The sequence below is a fragment of the Vombatus ursinus genome, unplaced genomic scaffold (assembly GCF_900497805.2).
Source record: "Vombatus ursinus unplaced genomic scaffold, bare-nosed wombat genome assembly UNPS02014864.1, whole genome shotgun sequence".
Classification (NCBI taxonomy): domain Eukaryota; kingdom Metazoa; phylum Chordata; class Mammalia; order Diprotodontia; family Vombatidae; genus Vombatus; species Vombatus ursinus.
In genome coordinates, this window is record NW_020954642.1 from 5072236 (window position 1) to 5085626 (window position 13391).

Here is a 13391-nt window from a genome sequence, read left to right on the forward strand (position 1 = left end):
AATCATGTGCCCATTTTGACCTTATCTTAGTATATGGTGTGAGATGTTGGTCTATGCCTCATTTCTGCTATACTGTTTTCTGCTTTTCCCAGCAGTTTTTTGTCAAATATGAGTTCTTATCCCAGAATCTGGAGGCTTTGGGTTATTTCTTTTTTTCATCCTCCCAAGCCACTATTACTTGAATTATTCAGAGGAAAAACTGAAGACCACCTGATGTATGTTAAAGTCACTCTCATGCATTTTATATCAGGCTATACTGTGATCTCCTTTGACAAAAGGGGAGTGCTTACTAGGTCTCTATCCCAAAAGAGATAAAAATCAAAAAGGAAAATGACATATATGTACAAAATTAGTTAGAGCAGATGTTTTCTGGGGGTAAAGAATTGTATATTGAGGGAATGCACATCAATTGGGGAATGGCTGAATAAATTGTGGTATATAATTATGATGGAATACTATTGTACTATAGGAAATTATATGAAGGATGCTCTCAGAAAAATCTAGAAAGATTTACAAGGGTTGATGCACAGTGAAATGTACTGGGTACAGAGTAACAACAATATTGTAAGATGATCAGCTATGAATGACTTAGCTATTCTCAGCATAATAATAATCCATGACAAATCTGAAGGACTTAGGATGAAAAATGCTATTCATCCCCAGAGAAAGAACTGATGGTGTCTGAACACAGATCGAAGCAATTTTTTTTTACTTTCTTTAATTTTCTTGAGTTTTTTTGTCTGTATTTTCTTTCTCAACATGACTATTATGAATATGTTTTGCTTGACTATACATATATAACCTAAATGGAATTGCTTGCCTTCTCAATGAGATGGGGTTGGAGAGGAAGAAAGGGAGAGAATTTGGAACTCAAAGTCAAAAACAAATGTTAAAAAATATTTTTAAAAAGGAGGTGTCAGTGCTAACCTTTCAGAGGCATGCTGCACCCTTGTTCTTCTGACCCAGGCAGAGTGTAGCTATGTGCCCTAACAGTTGTGCAGTCTCTAGATCTTAGACTCTAGGATGGGGAGCTGGGAGGAATCTCAAAGACCATTGAATTCAATGCCCCTTTCCCATTTCATCAAAGAGGAGAAACAGACTTAGGGAAAGGAAAGGAATTGTAACAAGTTTGCACAGGCAGTAAAAGCGAGAGGTGTGGTTGAACCCTTATTCTCTGAGCCCAAATGCAGTCCTCTGTGCATCCAGCCTTAGCACCTACTACTCTATTCACATTCGATGTGTTGTTGCTCAGTCATTTTTCAGTCATGTCTGGCTCTTGGTGATCCCATTTGGGGTTTTCTTGGCAAAGATACTGGAGTAGGTTTGCCATTTCCTTCTCTAGCTCATTTGACAGATAAGGAAACAGAGAGGGTAAACAGGTGAAGTGACTTGCCCAGAGTCACACAGTTAGTAAGTGTCTGAGGCTGGATTGGAACTCAGGAAAACGAGTCTTCCTGACATATACTATAGTAGGTGCGCCTTAAGTCTTTGCTCAGTTGGGTCATACTATTAAACTATATGGCACTGATTTTTAGCTCTGTGCTTTCCTCAGCTGGGCTGGGGGTGGGATTGTTGGGGAGCAGTGACTTTGATCTTGAACCTCAGGTTCCCCAAAGCTGGACAGCTCCTGAGTCAGTGGCAGAGCTGTCTCAAAGTACAAATGGTCCTTCTCAGCAGTAAGTTCCCCATTGCTGGAGATCTTTAAGGGAAACGGAAAGAATCATGGCCGAAATAGGAGGAGGCTTGCATTCCCATCTAATGAAAAAATGGTCATGGTGGGAGATATAGAGGGCACATTTGGACATCATTTCAACCCTCTGTCCCTGAGGATTTCTCTCCTTTTTGTTCACAGGGCATCATGCAGATGACCTTATCAGAACCACAGAGTCTGGACAGGTTCAAGGGACTCAAATCAGTATCAAGGGTGTTGACAAAGTTGTCAGTGTTTTCCTGGGAGTCCCCTTTGCCAAACCTCCTGTGGGGGCCCTGAGGTTTTCTCCTCCACAACCACCAGATTCATGGAGCAATGTGAGAGATGCGACTACTTATCCAGCTATGTTAGCACCTTCCTCTATTCTTTTCTTATCAGATCAGCACAAGGTGCCATCTTGTCTTATCCACATTTTGTCTCTCTGAGCTCTGCACACAGTAGACATTTTATTAAGTATTTGTGGAAGGAAAGAATGTTTCCTGGGCTGTGAGGCCTCAAATAATTGCTTAATGATAATAGTTTGTGTTTATTTGGATTTTGAGAATAACAGACTTCAGAAAAATACTGAGGTACTTAGTACACATATTGCTATAGATAGGAAAACAAAGGCTAACAGAGATTAGAGGCGGCTGGGTGGCTCAGAGGATAAAATACTGGACCTGGAGGCAGAAAGACCTGAGTTCAAATGTGACCTCAGATATTTACTAGCTATGTGACCTTGGGCAAGTCACTTCACCCTCTTTGCCTCAATTTCCTCATCTGTAAAATAAACAGGAGAAGGAAATGGCGAACTGCTCTAGTATATTTGCCAAGAAATCCTCATATAGAGTTACAAGAGTCAGACAGTACTAAACAACTACAGGGATTAGGTGACTCACCCAAAGTCACAAAGCTAGTAAATAACAAAGCCAGAACTCACAGACTGATAGGCTCAGAAAGTTGGAGGTCATTGAATCGGACCCCTCATTTTGTTTTATACGAAGTTTGATGACTTTTGCTTTGGAGACCATACATACCCCTCCAATCTAATGCTCCTCAGTAATAAAGAAACTCCAGCTCACACAGTGGCCCAGCAGTTATGCTCTTCTTAAAATGCTTCTCTTCATGGTCTATATTGGTCTAGCTCGAGTTTCATCAATCTACAGCAAGTTTTCTGAGTTCCTCACATTCATCCTGTCTTACAGTGCAATCACATTCCAGGACATTCATACACTGTGATTTCTTCAGCTATTTTCCTATTGGTAATATCTTTTTGGTTTCTATATTGTTGTTGTTGTTGTTTTAATTTAAAAAAATTGTTTGTTTCCTACTTAACAATCACCAACAAAATGAAACATTTTCAATATACAATAAATAAGAAAAAGACTGTGTAAAAAGTTGTGAAATGTTGGCAAGTCACTGCAACTCTGCCTGCCTCAATTTCCTCATTTGTAAAATAGGGATAACAATAGCACTTACCTCCAAGATTATTGTGATGGTCAAATGAGATCATGTTTGTAAAGTGCTTTACAAACCTCAAAGTACTCAGTTATTATTATCATTATCATTATTATTATTATCATCCCCATGTGATTCTATTCCAATTGGTTATCTCTTGAATTTCCCAGGTGTTTGCAGAATGTTACTACCCTAGAAAAAATGACAAGGGCAAGGAAAATAAACATCTCTACAACTGCCAGTTATGAAGACTGTTTGTACCTCAATGTCTATGCTCCTGTCCATGCAAAGGAGGGGGCTGGATTGCCAGTAAGTCAGATCTCTGTATCTTCCACAAGGGATGAGAATTTCAGGGCATCAGAACTGGGTGGCATCTTGGAGGTCACCTCGTCCCACCAGCATGGGAACGGTCATCCTCTCTATATTGCTGACAAGTCATCTAGCCTTCCCTGAAGTTTTCCTTGTCAGGGAGCTCACTACTTCTTAAGGCAATTCACTCTACTTTTGGGCAACAACTCGCATTGTTAGCAAATGCTTGCTTCTATGAGGCTAAAATCTGCCTCCTTATACCTTCAAGGCATCTAGGTGGCACACTGGATAGAGTACCAGGCCTGGAGTCAGGAGGACTCATTTTTCTGAGTTCAAATCTGACCTCAGACACTTACTAGCTATGTGACCCTGGGCAAGTCACTTCACCCTGTTTGCCTCAGTTTCCCCATATGGAAAATGAGCTGGAGAAGGAAATGGCAAAAACACTCCAGTATCTCTACAAGGAGAACTGCAAATAGTGTCATAGAGAGTTGAACATGACTGAAAATAATTGAAAAAACTTCAGGGAGTTGGTTCCATGATCTGGAATTATTTCAATTTCTGCTAAACATTATGATTGCTAAAAGAACAGAGCAAAGCATTGAGAAAGTGTGACCTTCCAAACACTTCTTGATCCTGTCCAGAGCTTTCATCTTATTGCTGTAGGGAACTCTACTATGTGGGAACTCTCTCTGTTGACGAGAACAGGCACCTCTTTTGTAACTTGGAGTCTTGGCTTGTCAGGTGTACTGAGATGCTAAGTAACTTCTTTGTGGTCACATATCTCATATGGGTCCAAGGCAGGACTTGAATCCAGCCCTTCTCACTCCAAGGCTAGCCCTCTATCATCTACACCGGGCTTCCTTTCTTAAAATAAATGATAGTGACTAAAACTGCTGAAATGTCATCTCCCCATGAAGCCTTCTCTGAACCTAAATAAGCCAACATTCAACTCAACAACCGTTTCTACAAGCCTGAAGCCCTTCTCCTCGGTGCTGGGTTGCAAAAAGAAGTGTATTTTCTCTCACCTCTGAGCTACCTTAATGCTATTTTGGATCTCCCTGATGACTTATCATATACCTTATGGTACTTAATACAGACTATGTTGTTCAGTCATTTTTCAGTTGTGTCCTACGCTTCATGACCCCATTTGGAATTTTCTTGGCAAAGATATTGCAGTGGTTTGCCACTTCTTCTCCAGCTTATTTTACAGATGATGAAACTGAGGACACAAAGGTGAAATGACTTGCCTAGGGTCACCCGGGTAGTAAGTGTCTGAGGCTGGATTTGAACTCAAAAAGATGAGTCTTCCTGACTCCAAGCCCAGAACTCTCTCCTCTAAGCCACCTGCTGCCCCAATACAGACTATATCAGTCTTTATTATCATTTTTGATCCATATTCTATCCTTGCACTCTGTTTGACTGAAAGGACTTTGGGGGCAGGGACCTAGACTTATTCAAAAAACCCATCACAGAGCCTTGCACATAGTAGGTCCTCAGTAAATGTATTGAACAAATGAATATACCACAAAGCCAGAGCAAGTTCCTAAATATAGATAGGATTATCAGAGTTGTTTTCATAAAAGGAGTTTGGAATCTGGAATACTCCAGGGCGTGGAGGATGAGAAAACTGGAGAAAATGCCACCCATGCTGGCCCTGCAAAGGGAAACAAGGAATGAATTTCCATTGCTTCCAGGAGACTTAGGGGCACCTGGAAGGAAGGAGTTAGCTGGGATAGATGTGAGGTTGCCTGGTTCCATGGGGCAGAGGACTTTTGTACAAGAGAAACTGAGCTTGCTCAGGCAAAATTCAGCAGACCCTAATGGTTTATGTTTTGTGTGGAGGGTAAGAAGGAAGATGTGTGTAGTAGCAACCAAACTACAGGGTATGGTGAAGAGAACATTGGATTTAGAGTAAGAATTCCTGCGGTCAAAGCTCAGTTCTGTTATTTACTAGCTGTATGACCTTCTGCAAGTCACTTAACTTCTCTGGGTCTCAGTTTCCTCATCTGTCAAATAGGGGTGTGGTACTAGGCAGTCTCTAAAATCCCTTTGGGGGGGTGGAGCCAAGATGGCAGAGTAAAAGCAGTGATTTGCTTAAGCTCTCCCCCAGACCCCTCCAAATACCTATAAAAAATGGTTCTAAACAAATTCTAAAGCAGCAGAACCCACAAAAAGACAGAATGAAACAAATTTCCAGTCCAAGACAGCCTGAATGGTTGATCAAAAAGGTATATCTGCAGCAACCCTGGAGCAGGCCTCAGACGACTGAATCATGGAGAGCTGTGGCGGTTTCCAAACTTCTCAACCCAGGAACGCCAAAGACAACTTAGAAGGTCAGTGAGAAAAGTCTGTGACTGCGGTGAGAGAAGGAGCTAGGTCTCAGCCGCAAGTCCTGAGCGTGCCCTCAGGGCAGTGGCCCTCTTGAGCTCCTGGCCCACAGATAGAGGGGGAATCGAGTGGCTGATCAGAAGGGGATTGCAGGAAACTCTTTGCTGGTGCAGGATTCTCTTGCTCTGCACGTGCTTGGATCTCAGTCACAGTTCTGGGTGGTGGACCTAGCGCGAGGAGGAGCACTGGTCTGGTGGAGCTTGTAGTGGCTGTAGAGAGGAAACCCTCCTCTCAGTTCCAAGACAGAAAAGAATGCTTGTAGACCAGAGCACAGGCCAGGAAAGGAGTAAACACCTTGCCCTTTTGACCACACCACCTTGGAAGAACTGAAAATTTACAAGTCCGTAGAAGTATTTCTGAACAGAGTGTTAAGAATAGAACTGGCTCTAGAGAGAAACCCCAAAACATATGTCCTCTGGAAGGCTACGAGAGAAAGAAGAAGGAATACCTTTGGACTTGGGTATTGTGAAACTAGAGGAAACAGAATTTATGAGCCAATGTGTAGAGAAGAAATCTTTGGAATGTGGTTCAAACCCAGAGCAGGAACCAAAGCTCTTTCCTGATCCCCCTTATCTGAATCTGTGCCTCTTGGGCTGGTTCCCTATCAGATCCCAGCCATTTGGCTCCCTGGAGGGATTCCAAGCCTAAGCTGTACCAGAGGGTCCTGGGCATCCTCCCCAGATCCTAGCTTAGACCTCAGGACACAGTCATCCTTACCTGCCCAAGCTTAATGTCCATTTGGAACACTTCTTCCAATCAAGTGTCCCTGACCTCCCTGTCATGAGCATTTAGGGTTAAAGTCGGAGGCATTTAGGGTCAGGGTTAGACTGTCCTGCCTCCCAGATCCCACCCCTGCTCCCCTGCCCCAGGCCTCCTGCTCCCCCAGCCCCACATCTTTAAGAGCTCTCGGGTCCCACACAGGCGGCTGGATCCCAGCCTGGGTTTTGTCTCCCAGTCTCGGGCTTTCCTTGGCTGCTCCATTCCAGAGCCCTCCCCTTCCTCAGCCTTCCCTAACCTCCCTCCCTGCTAGATCTAGCAGTCAGTCTATTGTTTAAATAATGTGTGTTAATTGAGGAGAGGGGATGCAGGGAGGGCAGAGGATCAGTTCCAGGGAGAGCTCTGTCTCAGGGGTCATTGAGACTCTGACTGGTCTCATCCTGTCTGGGATCCCAAGCTTCATCTTCCTCTGAGGGCTCTGTAGGAGGATGGGGGAAAAGAGGGGTGCAGAAGAGAAGTAAGAGGAGGGAAGTAGTTTTCCTTTTGAGATCAGCTTCATTTCCTACCCTGACCCTCCCTGCTGCTTCCCTCCCTCTACAGGTTGGAGTCCTTTCCCTGAGGGCAAGGCCTGGGTCTTCCTAACTCCTATGGGACCTTGCCCTCTGTAAATTCCAGTTGGGCAGCCTCCTGCCTATGAAGAGAGGAGAAAGAGCTCTTCTCTGGGATCCGTCTCCCTCCCCAGCTCAGTCTGCAGAGGAACAAAACCTACCCCAAGAAGGTATTGGGTCAAATCCAGACACTAAAGCTGGAGGGAAGTTAGAAGTTTTATTACGAGGCCCAACAAACAGCAAACGCCCGGAGTATGAGCACCAAGGCAGTCAGCCCAGCATTAAGATTACAGGTGGGGCAGATGGGCTTTCTGTGCAGAAGGAAAGAAGGAAAGGACTTTCCAGGTGGCTCCAGGCTGTCTCATGGTCATCAGAAAGGCATAGAATTAGAACATCCCATGATTACTTGGGACATCGGTTAGTGAGAGTGTTGGCTGCTGCTCTATTGGTGGGGCCATAAAGGGTGGGGGAAGCAGATGCCTGGGGTAGATAAGGTCCAGGGATAAGATGAAGGGACTTTACAAAATGGAGTCACTTTGGTTACTTTGCTACCTACACAGGGAGCCTGGATTGAGAGAGAATGGCTCCTGGGAGCAGCCAAGCCCCAGCCCAGGTGAGTGCAGTCTATCCACAGACTTGGCCAACGTCAGCAATCCAGTCATTTCCATAGACGTAGAGGATGGTCTATGAAACTGGCAATGCCTGCTTTAGGGATCATTTCTGTACAAAAATAGGCATGAAATTGAATGCAGTGGTAACAACACTACCCTGCTCTTTTCCGTGTTTTAAACTGATTCATTGGGTCCTTGATATATTGAGCACTGCTCCCCCCCATGCTGCCCTCCCCTGTTTGTTTTTAAGTTCTCCCTCATTATAGCTATCTAACAAGGGTGACCACTTCACTCACTAGTCTCTATTACCAAGGGATCATATTTTTGCTTTCTTAATGGCTGCCTAGTATCGTACACACACATACACACACACACACACACACACTCACTTTCCCCCCTCTTCTTTGTTTGTTGTGGCCAAGCTCTCCCATGCAGCAACTGAAGTTCCCCCCAGGAAAAGTCTTCACCCTGAATCTTGTCTGGACAGACCTGGAGCAGAGCCCTGAAGGCTCCCCCAGCTATTGTTTTTTAATATGCTATCATCAGAGCAGAAATTGTGCTCCTGGTGCTGTTCATGGTCCCCCTACCTCAGGTCACACACGACTTCTCAGATCCCTCTGAACCCCTGTCTGTTAACAGTTCTTAGGTCAACTCAATGAGCATTCAGAAAGGCCCTAGATGTTGTCAAGGTATTTAGAAACACCCTATTTCCCAGAGCTAAGACCCAGCAAACATGCTGTGCCCTGAGCTTGGCATAACAGCAATCCTTTGCACCCTGTATGATCTTATCCTCCAGCAACATGTATTGCTTGGACCAGCACCAGGTGTTTACTGAGGGATTTATGATTTTCATATTAATAAATAACAGTTCTTTCTGTGGTGGCAAAGAATTGGAAAATGAGAGGATGTCCATCCGTTGGGGAATAGCTGAGCAAGTTGCGGTATATGAATGTAATGGAATACTATTGTGCTATAAGAAATGATGAGCAGGCAGACTTCAGAAAAACCTGGAAAGACTTGTATGGTCTGATGCTGAGTGAAGTGAGCAGAACCAAGAGAATGTTGTACACAGTAACAGCCAGGTTATGCAATGACTAATATTGATAGACTTAACCCTTCCCAGCAATACCAGGATCTAAGACATCTCCAAAAGACCGAGGATGGAAAATGCTGTCTACCTCCAGAGAAAGAACTATGAAGTTTGAATGCAGATCGAAGCATACTATTTGCTATTTTTTTCTTCTGTTGTGTTTTGTTTCCTTTCTGGTGGTTCCTCCTATTGGTTCTACTTCTTACTTACAACATCATTAATGTGAAAATATGTTTAATAGGAATGTATATGTATAGCCTGTATCAGAGTGTGCACCATCTTGGGGAGGGAGGGGGAGAAAAATTTAAAACTCAAAAGCTTATGGAAGTGATTGTTGATAATTCAAAATAAATTAATTTAAAAAAGAAAGATTTAAATGCTATGAATGGAAAAAAAGATACTCTATAATTTTGAAACCAGAGTGCATGCAGTCTTAATGCTCCTCCAAAACAAGGGGAGGGGAGAATTGAGAATCTTGGTGCCCTCCATGTGTAGGATCCAACTCCAGAAGGCAAAAACCCCTAAGCTCTGGAGAGAATCACGATCAACTTTGAGAATGTGGCCTCCTGGTATAACCCTAATGCTAGATTAACTGTCCGCTGAGAAGGAAGTGGGAACCACTGCCTTGAACTAAACCAGAAAATAAAATTCCAACACAAGAGGAATGAATTATTTGGAAGACAGTCTTGATAGGAATCATTTAATACAAGAATACAAATCAGCACATTTATAATAATAATGATAATTTCTGACATTTATACAGTGCCTACTATGTGCTGGGCACTGTGCTAAAAGCTTTATAATTATTTTCTCATTTGATCCTCACAATAACCCTGGGAGATAGGTGCTATTATTATCCCCATTTTACAGTTGAGGAAACTGGGGCATACTGAGGTTAAGTGACTTGCCCATGGTCACATAGCTAGTAAGTGTCTGAGGCCATATCTGCATTCAGGTCATCCTGACTCTATGTCTGGCTAGCTGCCCCAATGAGAGGAGACACATATTTGAACTTATGAAATAGTTTTGGACAATGGCCAACAGCTGCTACTACTACTACTTTCTTCACCATTACTTTTTTTTTAAGATAAATTGCAAACTCCTAAATATTTTCATTTTGTCCTTTCCTTTAATAATAGTAAATAGGCAATTGATAAGATGCAGAAATAAATTCTGAGAATAGCATGTGACTAACATTTGGTATACTCTCATTTGTGAGATATTAACAGATTGTTTTTTAATCAGTTCTGGTTTCTCAGGGTCTATTTAACACTAGAGTACTGAATGGTATCTACTATTCGTGAAATCTTTGTAGGCCCTCTAATGGTAGGAAAGGTGTAGTTCTTTTCAAAGCCATTCTTTTTGAGGATAATTTTGCTCACATGTAAATGGCAGGCATATTTCCATAAATGCCAAATGAGTACTATCATTAAGCAACATAAGATCTGACATAAAGATACATTGAGATAGTCCTGTTTCCTGAACATTCTGAGAGTGCTTCTTTTAATTAGTGGTGCAAACACCCCCAAATTCCCTAGATAAAGAAAGAACAAATGTTTTTAGGGAAAAGGTACCCAGCCATAAATCCAACTTTATAAATTTTAATTTTGGGAAATGCAGAAATAACAGCTGTCAGATCTCTTCTAACATCTAATACCCAGGCACACACAGAGAAAGAATGCTCTCAGCTTGCAGTTCATGAAACCCCACTGATCCTTGGTCCCCCTAAGACCTTTGCCTTGGAGAATGGATCTATAACAACACCAGATGTCCAGTACAGATCCACACAATTTCAAGAGAAAATCCCCAACAGGTGGGATTCTCTTTTTGCATTGCCTAAGCTAAGGTGAACTCATTCAATGTCCCCCAAATTGGCTCACATAATAAGAGGACGGGCCAAGGAGTATGGAGTACCTTTCATCCGCATATGCTGGAAAATACTTGCTATATTGTTAAGGAATCGTGTAGTAGAAGAGGTGATTTGGGAAAACATTTCCTTCTCCCAACTTCTGTCCTTTGTAGTGTTCTCCTAGCCATATTTGGATGTGGTATACAGGGAGAATATCCTGCTCGTTTCAAATATACAGTCATGATATACTGAGCTATGTGTTTGCTTTGCATGTGTGTGTGTTTCCTTTGTGACTATCAAGATTTAATTCTAGCCTTTGTTCTTTTTAAACATTTTATTTAGAAGCTATAGTCCAATATAATGCAAATCTTAAAACTACTTAAAGGCAAGGACCTTTTGCATTGTTAAAGGAGTGACATAATTTCTTGCCTGTGACATCAGCTGCCATCAGCCCTTCTGCTCTGATGACTTTCACCTGGAGAAATCCTACATCCTTTACATTGTGAAACATCCGCATTGGACTCTGAAAGACAACATTGTTATTGTTATTATCATTGTCATTATCATCATCATCATTGTTATTATCGGATAAAAAGATCCAGAAGGGGACTTTACTGATAAGAGCTTGCAAACTTTAATGGACTCTGAAAATAACTGAAATGATTGGGAAGGACATTTGTGGTATTTCAACACATACCAATCTTTTACCAAAATAAAACGGGGAAAACGTATGCAGTGTCTATTTGTAAAATTAGAATACAATTCTAAAAATTTACTTAGAATTAATATAATAAACAAACAGCTATCCAGAAAGCTAGAATTGTAATATATTTCCCATCTGAGCATTCTTTTTTTTTTCTATGTCACCCACCAATACAATCCCTGATGGCCTTTTTTTTTAAAGGAGCTACAATTTTGAGGGAAATAATACTTGATATTGGACTTCAGCTGATAATTCATATAGATCTTTGAGCTTTGTGGATTAAAGGAAAAATAGCAAAACCAAATTATTACCTTTGCTATTCTCTCTATTGGTGAGTAACAAAAAATATGATGGACTACACAACAATAAATTTAGCTTTTTTCCATAAGCAATTGACTGGCAAAATGATCTTGCTAAAAGCTAAAGATGAATCCAAGAGAAACCTGCAGGAATCTTATTTAAAATACATTTTATATAATTTATTAACATGGCTTAAGTTTCATTTGCCTAATACATTCAAAACATCATCAATGCAAAATATCTTAAATTTATTTGATTTTAAATCTGTAATTCAAACAATGAAAAAACAAGAAATCCACACTCACAGAAAAGTTACTAAAAAATTGTTCCAACCTATCATTTGTTGCAAATAACAAAAAAGAATTCTGGGGATTTGAAAAATTAATTGCTGTCCTTGATTATAAGAAGAATACTTATTCAAGGATTTAGGAATCTTATTGATGGATATAAATACTAAGGCAATAAATCCTTCAAATATAAAACTTAAAATACACATTTATTTACTTATTTGAATTACATGATAACTTTCCTCTGAAAAACTTAGTGATTTCCACTCAACAAATCAAATATGCTTCTTTATCAAATCTTCAAAATATTTTACGACCCAGGAAAGTAATATATTTTTGCATGATAAAGTTATCCATTAAAATGTTACCAATGAAAAGAACATTGCCATCATTTTTATTAATATTGTGAGAATAGTGACAGACAAAGCACACTCTGATATTAACTTTTTAAGTCCCATCTGACAAGTCATTGTTTACAGTAAAGCTATGACCTTGGTTAGAGTGAGATGAGGAAATACAGTTACATGTAATCTCATAAACTTACTTTAAAAAAAAAGTGTTTATCACAAGGATTAACTTTTAATCCCTTTTAAAAGCATTAGTTTATCATCAGAAATCTGTTTAATCTACATATGACAGAGCTCAATGATAATACATTTCACCCTCTGTTTACATGCTTGCAATTTGAAAGTTGGGGGTGGCAATTACAGAGGCTGTACCATACTGGTGCACAGTGTTGAAAAACAAATCTTAAGTAGAGAGGCTAGAGGGGAGAAGAATGGATTTATCAAAAGGTTATAGGAGCTATTTAAACCCAGTTTTATTGTAGCTAAAACAAACTGGCCTAGTCCTGAAGTCTTAGAATTATTTTCAGTGTGGGTAGCTCATTCCACAGACAGATTGCATTCTGATGCTTCAGTCCTCATACTCTTCTTCCTGTATTGCCAGGGTAATTATTGTTTGTAGTTTTCATTTTCTCAAATCAGCTGATTTTGAGTAATTTATTGCAGATTTCGACAGCTTAGTCCCAGGACATGTGATATTACAGTAGGAGCTCTAAAGAGCAAATAACTTAAATATGTGAGCTTAAACATATAACTTTAAGTAATGATTTATCAGAAGATATTCCTGTCTTGTTATTTATGATTATTGTTGAAGGCCTCAAAACCTGGATGGCTTCTGAAGCCTGAAATTTCCATAGCAGAGAAATCTATGATTTGCTGTGAATCCTTTCAGCCCTCAATAGATGGGAAATTATTAACTCCTGCAAGCCCAGAAAATATCATCCCAGGAATAACCCTGGAACAGCTAAACCGAAAGAAAGATGGGGTGCAGCAGTCCAGTAGCCCAGGTAGTTTGAGGGAATAACTGGAAAGAT

The 13391-nt window shown here is 40.9% G+C and overlaps 1 long non-coding RNA gene across 1 annotated transcript; it reads left to right on the forward strand.

Moving 5' to 3' along the window:
* Positions 1 to 6550: 6550 nt before the first annotated feature.
* On the forward strand, positions 6551 to 8937 carry LOC114027951. Its single transcript, XR_003567313.1, has 3 exons — positions 6551 to 7343; positions 7734 to 7786; positions 8908 to 8937. It is a non-coding gene; the product is annotated as an uncharacterized LOC114027951 (long non-coding RNA).
* The last annotated feature ends 4454 nt before the right edge of the window (positions 8938 to 13391 follow it).